Source organism: Vidua chalybeata, chromosome 10 (genome assembly GCF_026979565.1).
Source record: "Vidua chalybeata isolate OUT-0048 chromosome 10, bVidCha1 merged haplotype, whole genome shotgun sequence".
In the NCBI taxonomy this organism is placed as follows: Eukaryota; Metazoa; Chordata; class Aves; order Passeriformes; family Viduidae; genus Vidua; species Vidua chalybeata.
The window spans coordinates 21,445,646-21,461,751 of record NC_071539.1 but is presented as its reverse complement, the minus strand read 5'-3'; the positions used below and the strand labels follow the sequence as shown (position 1 = coordinate 21,461,751).

General features: G+C 44.5%; 1 protein-coding gene across 4 annotated transcripts in view; it reads left to right on the top strand.

Moving 5' to 3' along the window:
- Positions 1-1,558: 1,558 nt before the first annotated feature.
- The window catches only part of PAK2 (p21 (RAC1) activated kinase 2), a 43,170-nt gene continuing 28,622 nt past the window's right edge, over positions 1,559-16,106 (top strand). For 2 of the 4 annotated variants that reach the window (XM_053952213.1, XM_053952210.1), the window contains exon 1: positions 1,559-1,670. The gene's annotated coding sequence lies outside the window, so the exon portion shown is untranslated. Of the gene's footprint in view, positions 1,671-2,219; positions 2,244-4,181; positions 4,202-16,106 lie in introns of those variants that run through there. The other 2 variants (XM_053952211.1, XM_053952212.1) reach the window with 2 other exon arrangements.

Genomic DNA, 16,106 nt, shown 5'->3' with positions numbered 1-16,106 from the left:
GTTGTGGCAAATATTTGCTGTTTTTAAATCCATGGCACCTGTATTACAAATATAGCAGACACGTTTTTCCTTACAAACTGTAATTAAGCCTGATAACCATAGCAGTGTTAATTACTGGAATTTAATTAGTTAATTAAAGGAATTTGCCAGCAAATCTCTCTCTCAGAGCAGAGACTGCTGTCGCTAAGGCAGCACAGAATTTAGCAGGTGTGCCATGCAGGAGGAGCCGAGTGCCAGCCCCAGAGGGATCTCAGAAATCAGAGGTGGAGCTGTAAGTCCTGTGCAAGAATTCTGGCACTTTTGGAGACAGGAATGAGGTGTTCAGGAGTTCTTGGCAAGAAAACACCGCCACAAGGGTTGGACACAAACATCCCCATCCTAAATATGTGTAAGGACTGAATCAGAGCAGGGAAAGAAAAGGGGATGGGGCATTAAAGGCTGTGTTGGGAATTGAGGCTTTCTGAATCACAAAGAAATGGGTATAACAAAAAAAAAAAAAAAAAAAAAATCCCCAAAAAACCCTCCTAAAAAGCTGTGCCTGGGGAAGGGGAGCTGCTGGTGGGTGTCCTGCTCCTTCCACCAGGAAAAATCAAATGTTGCTTCACACCTGGGCACACGGAGCTGAGATCCAGCCCCCGGGGCAGGTGGAAGCTTGGAGAAATCATGGAAGATGAAATGGAGCACGGGAGTTTTGGGGGAGAAGCCTTGAGGGCACTGCTTTCCCAGCTGGCTCCTACTGAAGGCACTTTAGATGGATGCTGGATTTTTTAGGGTGGTGGACTTTTCCCCCTGCAGGTGGTTGTTGTCCACAGCCAGAGAAAAAGAAGAGATCCAAACAGCCTAGAAAAAGAGAAATGTTAGACATATAATTTATATTTAACATATATAATAAAACAATATCTATTACATATGACATAATAAATGCTATTTATATTTTAGACGTATTATATAATAAATGTTACAACATTTATTATATGTAATACATTATGCATAGCATGAATTATATACAAGATGTATGGTATATTATATCACATCTATACATTAAATATATGTATTTTATAGATACAATATAAATGATTGTACCACACATGATAAATATGCTATATATAACATTTATTATAAAACACGTCATATAAATATTATTCATGTGTACTATATATATATAAAATTAATTTTTAAATGCTGTCAGGCTCTCTTATTTTTCTCTGACCCTGGTCCAGAGAAATATAACATTTTTTATATATTAAAAATGTATATAGATATAAAGAACCTATATATAGATAGATATAAAGAACCATCAATATAACATTTTTATATATTAAAAAATATATATAGATATAAAGAACCTATATATATATATATTTATAAATAAAGAACCATCAATACTAGATATAGTTTATAGGTGTAAAAGACATTCCCCACAGGAAGGAGTGGACTACAACTCCCGTCATGCCCCGCGGTGACACACTTCCGGCGCGCGGCGGGCGGTGCCCCCGCGGCAATGCTCCGCCCCGCCCCCGCCCCCGCGGGCTGTGGCCACGCGCGGCGGTTCCGCTTCCCCTCCGGCCCCGCCGCCGCCCCGCCGGCTACCGGTCCCGCCGCCGCCCCGCTCAGCCCCGCTCCGTCCGTCCCTCCGTCCGTCCGCCGAGGCGGCGGCGCCGCCCCACCCGGTGAGTCCGCTCACATCTGCCGGCCGCGCCCCCCCCCCCCCCCCCTTTGTGCGGCCCCGGCCGGGCCGGGCCTGCGGCGGGCGCCCCCGGGCCGTGGGTCGCCCCTCGCTCCTTCGCTCGCTGCCCCGCCGCTCCCTCCGGCCCGGCCCCGCTGCCCGCCCCGGCCGCGGCCCCGCCGCTCGGCCCCGCTTCCTGCGGGCCCCGGCGGCCCCGCCTCGGCCTCCGCTGCTGCCGGGAGCGCCGCGCCGGGCGCTGCGGGCAGCGGGCGAGCCCCGGTGACGGCGGGGGCAGCGCGGCTTGGGTGGCCCCGCTGGGAGCTGGTGCGGGAAAGCCGCGCTGCGGGCCCCGCGGGCTGTCAGAGCCCGCCGGCCCCGGGTGTTGGCGGGCCCACGTCCGTCCATCGCCGGGAAGAGCTGCTGCTGCTGCTGCTGCTGCTGCTGCTGCTGCTCCGGGGGCTCCGCGCCCGCCGGGTTTTACAGCTGCCTGCGTTTCTGCCTTGTGTCCGCGGCTGATTCTTGTGTTTATCCCCTGAAAGCCAAGCAGGATGGGTTAGAATCACAGAAACGCAGCATGGTTGGTGTTGGAAGGGACCTTAAAGCCCATCCAGTCCCAATCCCTGACATGGGCAGGGACACCTGCACCTTGCAGGCTGCTCCAAGCCCTGTCCAACCTGGCCATGGACACTTCCAGGGATGGAGCAGCCACAGCTTCTCTGGGCACCCTGTGCCAGGGCCTCAGCACCCACACAGGGAAGAATTTCTTGCCAATATCTGATCAAAATGTATTCTTAGTAGGTTAATGGCAGTGGGGAGCGAGGAGAATAAAGCTGCATGTAGCCTGGTCCGTGTGGCAAGTGCCCAAAGGCTGATTTTGGAGCAGAGAGTTCATCAGCTGCTTTCGAGGAGCAAGGCTGTGCTTTGCTATAGCCAAAATAAACCAGTTCACGAGCTGCCCTATGGCCAGTGATGTCTGGATATGTAATACAAACATTGCTTTGGAAGTCCTGCAGTTGTAGCAGTGTTAGGTGCAATTCAAACATGTTACATTGTGAAGTTTTCATCGTTTCTGTCTTTCTCAGCTTTTGCCTTTTTTTTTGGTAGTTTTTGAAGCAATGCCCGCTCTAGAGAGTCTAGGATTTGCTTTGCAGTTGGAGTGTCCTCATAATGTGAGTCCTGGGGTGGTATCTCCTTAAAAAAAACTGGGATTAGCTACTTTGTGCTTCAGTTTGTTCATTTTAGAGACAATAGGAATTATATTTTCAGGGATATTGTGGAGGCTGGTTAAGGCATATGTTACCAGGGAACTGGTTGGTCAATACAGACTGAAATGAATTAGAAGGAAAGTAGAAATACAAAAATGCAAAATCATTGTTTTATGAACTTTTGAGTAGAATCTTTGAGATAGTAAAAGCACTTTAAACAAAATGCTCTGGCTAATGTATTTTAGAGGCAGGAGAAACCTCGCTCTAAAGTTTACTGGTTGCATATTGCAGTTCTGGAGGGCAGAACAGAAATGCTTGAGGGAGAGTAACTTGGATTTTCTGTGCTAAGTTGCATATGGAATTTGGCTGGTCTTTGTACAGAGGTGGTTGTTAAAACAAAAATGCCAGGCCGTTAACTGTGGAATATTGGCTCTGTCTGTCTGTTTTGCCCTTTTTATCACCACACAGCTTATTCAGTGCATCTGAGGCTTGTGCTCTGCTGGGCAGCTGCTTGTCAGAGGCAGATTTACTGGGATGAAATTGGTGCTGGGATACAGCTTGGACCTTTGACCAACAGTGGGAGTTCATTCCTGCAGGCACCTGCTCGTGCTCCTCCTCTGGGCTGGATGCTGGGGTAGGTGGGTGGATGCTTCAGCCACGTAAGGCAGCTCCAGTCTTGGGCACATTTTAAATTAATACTCTTTTTAAATCCTAAGTTTTAAAACTTGCGTTGTTGTTGGTCAACATTCTGGTTGTGTTTAAAGGGGGAAATTATTCAAGCACCTTTGGTTTCAAAATGACTTCATAATTAAGGGTATTGGTTGATGCTGCAGGTTTTGTTCTTGTGACAAGAAAAGTTGTAGGGACCCCAGTGTAGGTCTGTGTGTTATTAGTAAGATACTTCTGCTTCAGAGCCCTCCCATCTGTCTTGGGTTGGTTTTGTTTGGGTTTTTCCTCCTTTTATCAGTTTTGTGCGTGAGGAGGTTTCTGTGCTCTGAGGTTTGTGCCAGTGTTTTCTCGTTGCTCACAACACACACAGTTCCTGCCGTGTCTGTGAAGCAGCTCTTTGTTCTGCAAACAAGCCCGAGAGTCACAGAGGCTGCTCCGGATGGCCCGGCCCAGGGACAGCACCAGCAGAGCTCCAAGTCCTGCCTCCCACACCGGGACACAGCTTTGGGAGGGAGCTGGGGCTCCCAGGCACCCGTGGGGAGATGGAAGCAGAGGCCTGGTGATGGGGAGAGCAAGGGGAAGGAGGGGACAGGAGCAGCCAGGCACCGTGGGTTACATTCATCCTGGTCACTGCTGGCAGCTGGGAAGAGGCAGGAGTAAGGTGCTTGTGGAGCTTTCCCTTCTTTTCCTGGAAGAACGATCAAAGCATTGATCCTGGGGCTGGGATCAATTCAGCAAGGCTGTACCATGCTCCATTTTCAATGTCCATGCAGTTTCCATAAATCTGAATGAAATGTGACTGTCTGGCCCTGGGCTTGGAGGGCACGGTGTCCTCTCGGAGAGGTTTTTGTGCCAGCCCTGGCAGTGCCAGGGACTGAACCTTTGCAGGTGCCTTGAACCTGGTTGCCACTGCCGAGGTTGCTACGTGCCCTCCCAGAGATAACCAGTCAGCTGGGTGCCAGGCTGAGCTGCCAGGCTGGCTCCCAGGAAAGATGAAAGTCCAATTAATGCCGAGCTGGATTGGTGCTGCCTCTTGGCAAGGGCAGTGCCAGGAAGGCACCGTGGAGGAGGCAGCATCTCCTGCCAGCTCCCAGGAGGAGGTGGGGAAGAGAGGAGTCCAGAGTGCTCACCTGGGGGCAAAGGACGAGAAGCCCTTGGGCAGGGCACTGGTTCCTTTTAGCAAGGAAACTCCTCAGTGTTCCCTGGAGGCCTCAGGATTCTTATCGTGCTGTGCTTTCCTGTGTCTTGAGCTTGATAAGACTTTTGAAAGCTCTTATTTGCATTTAAATGCAGGTGGTAGGAGGTAGTAGACACTTTCAGGTGAGAAGAAATGTCCTAGTGACCCACTAGGTATGAAGTGCAAATGGAGCTCAACACTTAGTTCCAGGCTTATTTCACTATTCAGGGTTTGTGAGAACTCGGAGCATAATTGGACCTAAAGCTGTTAAAAGTTGTTTCCTTTAAAGGGAAAATACACACTTCAGTGGTTGTATTTTGACCGATGTAGTGGGCAGTGTCTGCAACTGAGAGCTGGAAATGCTGGTTTTGGTTCTTGTTCTCTATCTGACTTGCTGTTTTTTTTAAGTGGATCATTCTTAATGTTTTCTCAGCTTCTTTCTATTTTCTCAGCTGGAAATGGGGATTAACCAGGCTTTGAAAATGTCTCACCTGACAGGCAGGGGATGTAAGTGTTAAGAAGATGACCTAAAACTGAGTTTCAGTTTTTCTGTTGGGATAAATTTTGATTAGATACACTGTGAATTCAGAGTAGGAATTCTTCATGCTCTCTAAACGTTACAGTACATTGAAATGCTCCAAAAATTGGTGAGGCAGCTCTTTACCTTCAGGCAAAACAAGTGGATTTTGAAATTCTCAGATGGATATATCTGATTTCTGTTTGTGAATTTGAAAGTTCTTTTAAAAATCTTCACTTCAGTCTCTAATGATGTATTGCTGCTTAAAATTGTTTGAATGAATCCATTTGACTAGGGAAATACAATATTTTTAATACTCACGGAAATACTGGGGGCTTTGTGGAACTGATAGATCATTGTTTCCCAAAAAATCTGAGCCCAGCACTGGTGTTGGTGTAGCCCAAAGCTGAGTGATATTTGCATTTTAGGTCGGGGCTGTTCTCTCAGCTAATTTGCAAAAGTTGGTTTGCATCTTGAAAGGAGTTACTTTGATAAGACAGGTTTAACTATTTTTTAATTCTGTAATTTGATTTGACACAGAAGCAGCTGTGGGAAGGAGCCAGCATATTGGGGCAGTGGTCAGTGTGATTTAAGTGGTGCTCAGTGTTAAGGGAGGGATTTAACATCATGTGAATCAGAGTGAGGGCAGCTGGCAGGTGTAGTAAGGAATGGAAATACACTGAAAAGTTTTTCCAGTTCAACTTCTACTTTTTTTTCCCCCCTAAAGTTTTCTGCTTCCTGTTTAGGTGCTGGATGTTTGACTCAGTGTGTACCCACTGTCAGCTTTCCCACAGCTTCTTTAAGGAATAAAATTAGAGTTATCTGATAATGTGGGGTTTATTTTAGAAATTGGATGTTTTCTACTCTACGTTGCATTAGTTTTTCATTTACAGTCATTTTAGAACTGCTTTAGCTAGCAGAGGTATCTCCTGGACAAGAGCAAGAAAAAGCTGCTTCTGGAAGGTGCTTTTTAAAGTCACCTTTGAATATTTAACCCATTTCCTCTTGAAAAAGTCTCCAGTAAAGTGAGAACCTGGAAGAATGACAGTGTCTTTCCCTGAAGCCTGTCTGCAGCAAAAGGCTGTTTAAAGGGATCTGGGGATTTGGGCTCCAGGCAGGACCTGGCTGGGCAGACTCTTGTGGAAGTAGCTCATTGGCAGGGGCTTCAGCTTGTGAATTATCTGCTTTATGGTGAAAAACAACCAGTTGTTTAGTAAATTACATTAATGTTTCAAAGTTAGCAACTTTTAAAATTCAAAACCATTACTTAAAAGGTAAACTTGGTATTTTATACTTGTGTTAAATAAACTGAGTGCTCGAGATTTTACCAGGACGTTAAATCCAGCTGCTGGCATTAATTTCAACAAAAATACGTGACCATGAATTTGTTACTTGGGGCCACCTGGGCAAGTGGCACCAGCCACAGTTTGGGTTTTGCCATCCCCTGGCCCCAAACCAGTAATTCCAGTCATCCCAAAGTCCCTGCATGTGGGGATCCACAGAGGGAATTGACTGCTGGAAAAGGAATCCCTGATGTTAAACTTGGCTTGGGAATGGTGCTGAGTGATCTGACGCTAATGCTTTGTAACAACCTGGGAGTGTTTCTGGCTTTCTGCTCCTCCTGCCTTTTTCACGTGTTTGCTGAGCTTTTGGGAATGCTGCTTCAGATCAAACACACCAAAATGAACAGGATCTCACAGAATACCGCCATCATTTTCTGTGGTGTAGCAAATAGATCCCTAATGTTGTTAAATGATTTTTGGCTTTGAAACAGCTTTTTATTTTCAAAGTGTGAAGTGCTAGCTGTCACTACTATAAAAATAAATTATGTGAAATCTTTGATTTGTCAGAGCTGGGGCATTATCACCAAGTGTGAAATATTTTGTGCTTCTACCCCTTAAGTGGAAAAAGCAAAGAGAAGAGTGGAGTCTGGGATTTTCAAAGCTCTTTAGCAGCAAGAACAGTTAATTTTAATCTGATGCCAACGTGCTAAGGCTCTTTGATACCAGTGCCCAAGCTTAGGAAGTAATTCTTTGTGGTAAAGAGAGCCTTGACTGCTGCAGCCAGGAAGTTCAAGCAAGTTTCTCCTCCTGATTTTTGGGATGAGGCTATTTCGCAGTAAGCAAAGTATGTGTTGGCTGAGGACTCGTTGCTTTTGTGAAGACTGCTTTTCAGCCCTTTTGGGCCTATTTACAGGGATTTTATATTTTTATATATATATTTTTAGAGGGAATTGGTGTTGAGATTTTTAGATGTAGATTATTTTCCCAGGTAGCTGCTGGAAATGAAAAATAAAAATTCAGGAGAGTTCAGTAGAGCTGGTTTGGGTGATTTCTTCACAAGCAGGGCTGTGCGTTTTAATGTGTGATTGTGATGTCTTTTATTTCCTTGTTCATTAAAAATTATTCCATTGTAAAATATCTTACTTCTGAGAGGCATAATTCTCATTCTCCTTGGCTTGTTGTGTGCATGCTGGAAAGTCTTTTTGCAGCACAAGGAAATGTACTCAGTCTTGGTAAACCTGGATGGAGTTTTGCTGTGGAAGAAGTTAAGACTTCTGGTGAACCTATACATCCACATCAATCCGACTAAAACTTGGAACATCTCATATAATAAAGTTTTAGTGCCTTAAAAGAATTAGAATGAAGGGTTAGGGAATAAACTGAAAGAATGAAGGATAAGTGAAAATACTGAGATGAAATGATTTTTAATTCAGTTTAATTCATGGTAGTGATGACTGTTACTCCTGCAAAACAAAAATTTTATGAACACCATCAGGATTTAAATTACTTTTTTCTCATTCCCTCATTGCTGCTAAGAGATACTTGTCAGACACATGATTGGCACTGAGTTTTATATAACTTGAGTTTTTGTAACACTTTGGGCAGGGCTCCTTGGAGATCTTTCTTGCTCTGGGATTGAGGATCTTTGGCTGTAAGTCTTTGGCAGCACCTTTATGTCTGCTTGTGCTTGGCTGAGAGACTGATGGTGGATGCACTTTACTTCCTCAGCACTTCTGAAGCCCATGGACCAAGTGAGATGCAGCTTTCTAAATTTAAACACATCTGAACTGGAGAAATCTTTGTTTTGAGTATCTTGGTCAAGATTTGAAGTAAATGTGACTTCATTCCATGCTGCTCTGCTTAACAAGAGTGACCATGTATCCTGCACTACTGAAGCAGCTTTTGCTGCCCAACCCTGAAAGGTTTTGTCAAATAATTTGTCAGTAATCCTCAGCACTTGAGGTCTTTATTGTCCCTTTCTTTTGGTCATGACATTTATTCCTAAATGAGATGAGGATGCCATCAGTGCTTTCTTTTGGTTTCTCACTCGCTGCCTCTGCTCTCACACGTACCTGGTTGTAGAATCCTAGGATGGTTTGAGTTGGAAGGGACCTTAAAGCCCATCCAGTCCCACCTCCTGCCACGTGCAGGGACACCTCCCACTGTCCCATGTTGCTCCCATCCCTGTCCAACCTGGCCTTGGACACTTCCAGGGATGGGACAGTCACAGCTGGTAGCTGATGATGGGCCATTTCCCAGTGAGCACAAGGGGACAGGCTGGTGGCAAGGGACTGCTCAGACTGATACTCTGTGGGCTCTATCTTTGCTGCCAAGTTTAATAGAGATCTTTATCTCCTGTTTTACTCTATTGAAATGGCTTACTGAAATTTGCTTCCTGTTCTTTTAACAATTGAAAGGACCTGAGAAAATTTTCCTTTAGATAACAAACTCTTGGAAAGCTGACCACTTCTAAAGGTATGGCCTTCTTCCATAGTTACAATAAAATGTATGAAGAGAATAATGTTTTTTTAAATTAAAAAATACATGCATTTGGATTTTCATAAACACACAAAGTGTAAGCCTTCCATGCTCATTTGTTGCAGCAAAAGTGTTTTATGCCTTTGTTTCTGTGTTCACCCTTGCTGGTAGCAGGTACTGGTATTGTGAATTAAAAAGAGGAAGATTTGGGAGGCATCAGATTGTTGTGCTGGGTGAAGTGAGTTGCCCCATGTGGTGACTGCAGTGTCATTGTGATGGGTACCAGCTTAGTGGGAGGACTGTTAAATGGATTTTTGGAGCTGGGATGTGGCTCAGGATTTGCTTGGGCTGCTGTTTGTATTCTTCTGGCTGAAGGAATGGATTATTAGTGCTGCCTCCCCTCACCTTCCTGTGATGAGGGCTCAGTGAGGCTGGAGGTGAAGGCAGTGCTGTGATGTCTGATGTTTTTTCCATAATTATCATCATGCATCCCTTACAGTGGAATTTGACCCCTCAGATAAGTGCCATCTCTCTTATTTCTATTAAAATAAATAGCTCTAATTTGGAATTGGGGTGGTGTCTGTGTGAGGACATCATGGACAGACACCTCCGTGTTGTCAATGAATTTGTGTTCTGTGGCTGTCAGACATTGGTCTTGGTGGTCTGTTTTATATGAGCTCAGTCTCACCCTCACAAACATCTTCATTTGCTCTAGAATTGCACAGCTGTTATTGGGGCAAGATAAAAAGGTAGAGCAAGATCTGAGAGCTGCATTCTTTTGGTGTGTAAATGCCTGAGCCTCGTGAAAGTGCATTTTCTGGAGCTTTACTCCTGCTCTGTCATATTTCACTGAAATCTTCTAATTCTGCCTACAGGAATGCCATTCACTGTTTAATGAACAGGCACAGTTACCTATGCTTATGTGTTAAACTCAGAATTTGTACAACAATATAAGTAGGTTTTTCCCAGTCTTTTACAGCTTTCTGAGTGCAATATTATGTTTTGTCAACTGTTTCAATATTATTTTAACTTGGCAGCTTCCTTTGGAAGCTCTTCAGCATCCCAGGGTGCTGGTTATCCTGCCTGGTTGTAGTTTTCGCAGGCCTTCTGTCTATTCAAGTGGTAACTGTTCTTTATTTTGTATTTTTATTTTTTAAAGTATTTCATTCTTGAGCTGTACAATAAATTTTTGTGGCTGTGGTGCTACTGCATCCTATATAAACAGCCATGGCTTGTAACTCCCTCAAAGTGTACTAATAATGGTGGGATGTATTAAATCACTTTGAAAATTCAATTTGTTTAACCACTCACAATTGGTGTTTAAAGCATTGTACATTTTTTAAAATATCTATGTTTGGGGCATTTTTATCAGACATTTGATTTGCAAATTGTAAGCAGCGTATGAGGTAGTCATATTAACACAAATCTTGGGGCTTTTCATATTTTTTCCCTACTTACTGGCTCCTGTACTTGTCCTGTAGGCTTGGTAAAAATCAATTTCCACATCAGCATAAGAATTATTTATATATATTGAATTATGATATAGCTTCATTTTTTTTTCTGGCTGTTTAATATATTTTGTTGTGTAGCCTGTGTACAGTTCTAGTTGGTTTGGATTTGGTTTTTCTGGCACTTCAGATAAAAACCTGTTTATGGGCAAGAAGAGGGAGAGAGGTAGTTTTGCAAGGAATTACTTAAAAAAGAAAAATCAGAAAGTTAGTTTAAAAACTCATTCTGGCAGCCAGCATTTTAAGTAGAAATTGTTATTTCCAGTGTCGAAATGAGTGCTCTGGCTCCCTGAAAGCATACAAGAACATTACCCCAAACTTCAGGGAATTTGCTGCATTAAGCAAATTAAGTGAATGTGTTGCTTATATGTGTGCAAGTAATTTTAAAGCAGAAAATCTGTAAGAGCACACAAGGAAAACTCTGTCAGTGCCACAACAGGAGCACTGGGGTGTGAACTGCAACGAGTGATTTCCAGAGCACCTCTGCCTTGCTCATTTCCCCCTTTTTTAAGGAAAACATTATTACAGGATTTAGTTTTTCTGTTGAGGAATCCAGGTCTAGTGTTCAGATTTGTATCTGAGTATTCAGGATAATTTGAATTTGTGGCAGCTGTGCTTTGTACTTTTTGTGCTGTTTATTTTGTCTTGAAATAATGGGGAGGGAGTTGCCTGGGGTGCTGTGCGCTGGCTGCAGAATCGGTTGGATACCTCATCTAGGTACTTCACCTCTCCTAATAGACTCAAACATGCCAAGAAAAAACAAAATAAGGGATTGTGTCCTTGTATAAAATCTGTAAAACTTCAAACCTCACCAGTGTAAGGAAGATGTGACAGTCCTGACACGCCTGTGCAGATGCTGTGGCACAAGTGTGAGCGTGGTTCCAAGCTCTGAGAGTATTTTGCTAAGATCTGATTTCTTCCTGAGCTGCTGTTGGCAGGGAAATATTGGGGTGATCCTTCCTGAGTGTGTTGCATTCTTATTTAATGAAAAGATCCCACTGGGAATAATGCATCCCGCTCTGGAGTCCTCAGCAGAAGAAACATGGACCTGTTAAAGTAAGTCCAGAGGAGACTGCGGAGATGCTCCAAGGAGCTGGAGCTTCTCTGCTCTGGACACAGGCTGGGAGAGCAGGGGGTCTCCAGCCCAGAGGAGGCTCCAGGGGAGACCCTCCAGTGTCCAAAGGGGGATTATAAAAAAGGGGGCGAGGCTTTTTACACAGTGCAGCAGGGAATGGTTTTAGAATAAAAGAGGAGAGGTTTAGATGGGATATTGGGAAGAAGTTCTTCCGTGGGAGGGTGGTGAGGCCCTGGCACAGGCTGCCCAGAGAAGCTGTGGCTGCCCCATCCCTGGAAGTGTCCAAGGCCAGGTTGGACAGGGCTTGGAGCAACCTGGGATAGTGGAAGGTGTCCCTGCCCATGGTGGGGATAGAATGAGCTGAGCTTTATGGTCCCTTCCACAAACAGCTTTCCCAGCTATCAGCAGTGAACTTCCTGGTGCAGGAATGGGATGCTGCAGGGAACCCTAGTCCTGTAGGAGTTTCCATGTGTGAAGAAGTCAGTGTAGTCTGTTGTGACACAAATGGAATATAGCTCTCCCAGGAGAAATGGTCTCTAGTTTCTGTGTGGTGCTGCTGGAATACACTTGGGAAATAATCTGTGTCCACCAGAGCCATCTCTGGAGTGGCTTGTTTTTGCCATGCTCAAGTGCTTTTGGTATTTTCATCTCCTGTCTTTGATTTGTTGAAGCCTTTGCTCTCTCTCTGCAGGGTTTGTGTCCAGTGTGATATGAGAAAGGAAGCATCTTGAGCTTGTGTCTTGTGGGGGTTTCAGCAAACTGGTGAACCTGTCCCAGGGACTGTGGCTGTGTGATCAGCAGCTGTACTGGTGTCCCTTGGGATTTCCCCCTGTGGCATTTTGTGGCAGGTTGGCACTCCTGTAAGAAGAATCAAGGTTTGGCCCCAGGACTGCTCTGCTGAGCTGAAGTTCCCACTATCCACTGGTTACTGTGGTTGGAGCAGGCCTTGGGCAGCCACTAGAGAGAAACAAAGAGCTCTATTCTGAGTGCCTGTGAAAAAGAGAGCTCTTCTGGAGGGAGATGTTTCATCTTTCCCCTTTGTCTTCTCCCTTATTATTCCTTTTTCCCTTAGCTGACATTTGAGAGCTCTACCAGTGTGATGGGGGAGTGCTGGATCCCTTAACCTTGGATTGTTTCTGGTTCTGCCACCCTCATAAACACTTCATGTTACCTCTTCTTTTTCCAGTTACCTCTAATCTGGATGGGGAAGCCATGGCCTTGTCTTACCATTGCCCAATAATATTTCTGGAGGTTAAAAAAAAAAAACAAAAAACAAAGCGCTTTTGTTCTGTGTTGGTGTTACTGGTGACCCTTTGGCACTTTGCCAGCAGCCTGAGGTTTTTAGAGCTCTGCTGCATGGTGAATCTCCAGGTTAAAGAGCTGGAAATGCTCTTATAAACACAGAAATGCACCAAGCTGTACAGGTGTCTCGTGCAGGGCAGCCTTTAGTCAAATAACTTTTGCTCTGGAATGTGTGGTCCCTCCCTGCCTGTAAATGTCAGCTTTAATTAAGAGAGAATCTCAACGATGAGATGCAGACCTTTTTTTTTTTTTTTTAATTTTCTTGTAAACTTTCCATACTTGCCCCTTTCCCTATTTTCCTTTGATCTTTAGAAAACCTCAGCTATAAAAATAAAGGCTGAAAAGTGTCTGCTGGGTGGTGAAATATGAGTAAGCACAAACACCCTGACTCACAGATTTGCATGCGCTGCGGCCGCCGCCGGCTGCCTTGTCTGCCTTTAGTTGACTCAGGATTTTCAGTAGGCAGGAGAAGGATAATTTCCTTGTTCAGCACTGAACAGGCTGGTTCAAACACCTTGGAGCACGTGTTATCATTCTGCATCTTTGCACAATGGTTCCTTGAAGGAAAACTCTGGCTGCAGGCTGGATAAAAGGGAGCGTGGTCGGAATTTGGTGGGTAGGCAGCAACTCCCCAGCCCTGCGGCAGAGGGTGGAATGGATCCCTTGGATCCCTCTTGATTTCATTCCTCCTCCTCCACCATGCTCCTTAGACCTCTGTGCTGCCTCAGAGAAAGGTGGGAACGGGCATTTGTGTCCATCAGCACATCCCTCTGGCTTGTTTCTGTGTGCTGCTCCCATCAGCTGCCTTCCAAAGTGAGTTTTCCTGCCTAAACTTGGGGGAAATGGGAAATCAAGGCAGTTGGGAAGTCACTTCTGAGGCTCATCTGGTGCTGTCACCTGTGATGTTTGAGGTCTTTCAGAGGCAATAAAGCAGAGAAGAGGTTCCTGGTTTGCTGCTGGTGAAATGCCACCACAGTTCAGCAGAGCCACATTTATTTCATGAAGCAGAAGTGATGACTCGGGTGGGCGTTGAGTGCTCTGCAGGGTTCAAGGGACAAAGTGAAGATGAATCACAGCTTACAGGTGGCCCCAATATTTAGTGAGCCAAATATTGTTAATTTTCTTAAATTTGCTATTACTAGTGGGTTTTACCAGGACTCTTGCACATCTGGGCCAACTCAGATTTTCACTGTTTATTTTCTTCAGTCAGGAGCCTCCCCAAAAGACTGAGATCCCTTTTTGATTTCAAAAATGACATTTTTGCAGCCTGGTCTCTCATTTTTGGTGCAAGACTTTGCACATCTGCTCAGTGCCTTATGGAGTCAATAATTGCTCCAGGTTGTAATGGACTTTGGCAATGGGTTTGAAGAATATTTTCCTTTAGGAAACCTTAGGAACCCTTTCAAATACTCCTCAATAGGATATTTGTCTTGTGTAATGCAGTTCATGATAAGCACATTTATTACAGTTTTGGCTATTCCTTCTTCTGTGCTAAAGATAATTTCCTCTCTGCTTTTTTTATTCTGTCTACTCAACTGTGATTTTTATCTTCTTTTTTCCCCTAAATCTCTTTATCACTTGGCAATTAACAGCAGTTATTTGTGCTGTTTTCCTTCTGTTTGTGTGACTCAGCAAAAATCCTAAGGAAATTAATAGGTTGGAAAAAGACAAATTGGAAAGAATTTAGCTGGGTATTTTCTGTGTATCATCCAGTCAGATTTTGCTAAATCAGGCTGAGGTTCTCCTACACCCTCGTTAAGAGTGGGAATATTCTGTGTTTCCTCTGCCACCTGTAGCAGTAAAGGGAAGAGGCAAGGAGGGACCTGACCTATTTACAAACTTCATAGTAGTTGGTTTGGTTACTGTGTCCCCTTTGTAAATCTTAATGACAAATTGGTTTGGCTCAGATATTTTTTATTTCTGTTTTTTTTTTTTTCAGCTGTTCTCTCAACTGCATCATTTGAAGGATGAGTGTCTTGCCTGTTTGTGGTTGTAAATTGGGGAATCTGAGCTTGTTGGGTGTATTTTAGGTTAGCGTAGGTTCCTCTACGCTCCATGTAAAGAAAAGCTAAATAAAAACAACTTGATTTTCACGGGTGTGTGGTTTGGCATTGACCAAATCCTCTTTTCTGCGACCCCCTAAAGCTGGAAGGAGAGGTTCCAGCACATCCCCTGGAAGCTGGTACCTGCTTTTCCAGAGGAGGGATGGCTCCGAGCGCTGCCTTGGAGCATCCGCGGGTGTTTCCAATAACCGTAGGTGGAACAGATTATCCCGCTGGCTCTTCCTGGCCACTATCACAGTTACTCTTGTCCGTGCTTTTGCACGAGTCCTCTCTTGGCAGGCAGAAGATCTAGGACTATGTTTGCCAAGTCTGCAAGAAAGCAATTCTTTGTCTGCCTCTGCTGGTTTTTTTTTGCACGGTTTTCTCAGTTGAAATGATGAGATAAGTATTTTCAGTCTCTGAAGGTAGTTTCATTCTGTTCCAAAAAACTCCTTTTTGGATCTGACTAAATAAATCTTGTGGATCCGAATGCTTCAAGTTGGAAAGCTAGACATCCCAAAAGACTTGTTTTGTTTTTCATGGAGAAGACAGTCTGAGATGTGCTGGTTTTGTGAATTTTTCTGCAGCAGTGAAATAATTTCAAGCTGTTGAGCCGCTGAACTAGGAGGCTGTTAGTGATGGGGCAGGAAGCTGTGGCTAGGTAGCACCATCTGAATAAAAACTTGTCAGAAAGCTGCTTTCTGCTAATCCCTGGGAGGAAGTGAGCTATAATCAGCACTAAGTGAGCTAATCACAGGAAATCTATTGCTCAACAGGAGCCTTTGAAAAAAAAGGAGGGGGGCAGGGAGAAAAGAAGAATACCCATGGAGATTTTTCATTCTGCTTTTGGACTCCAAAATCTGTTTGATCTAAGAAAATCGAATCTCTGATGAAGTAAGCAGCTCTCCAATCTCCACTTTAAAACTGCACCTCTTTTCCAGAATAATGAGGCATCAAGTCTTCTCTCTTCCAGTATGGTGATTTTCAGGTATTAGGAGGCGGTGGTGTGGGGAGGCTGTGTTTAAGCCAACTACCAAAACCACTGGAGGCCTGGGGGGGATGGGAACGAGTCTCCAGGCATTTTCAGCAAGGATTTTTATAATATAAAGCAAGAGTGGGACATGACTATCTTAAATCTGCCTTGTCACGCCAGTCTTTCCTTGGAGCATCACACCCTAGCTCTT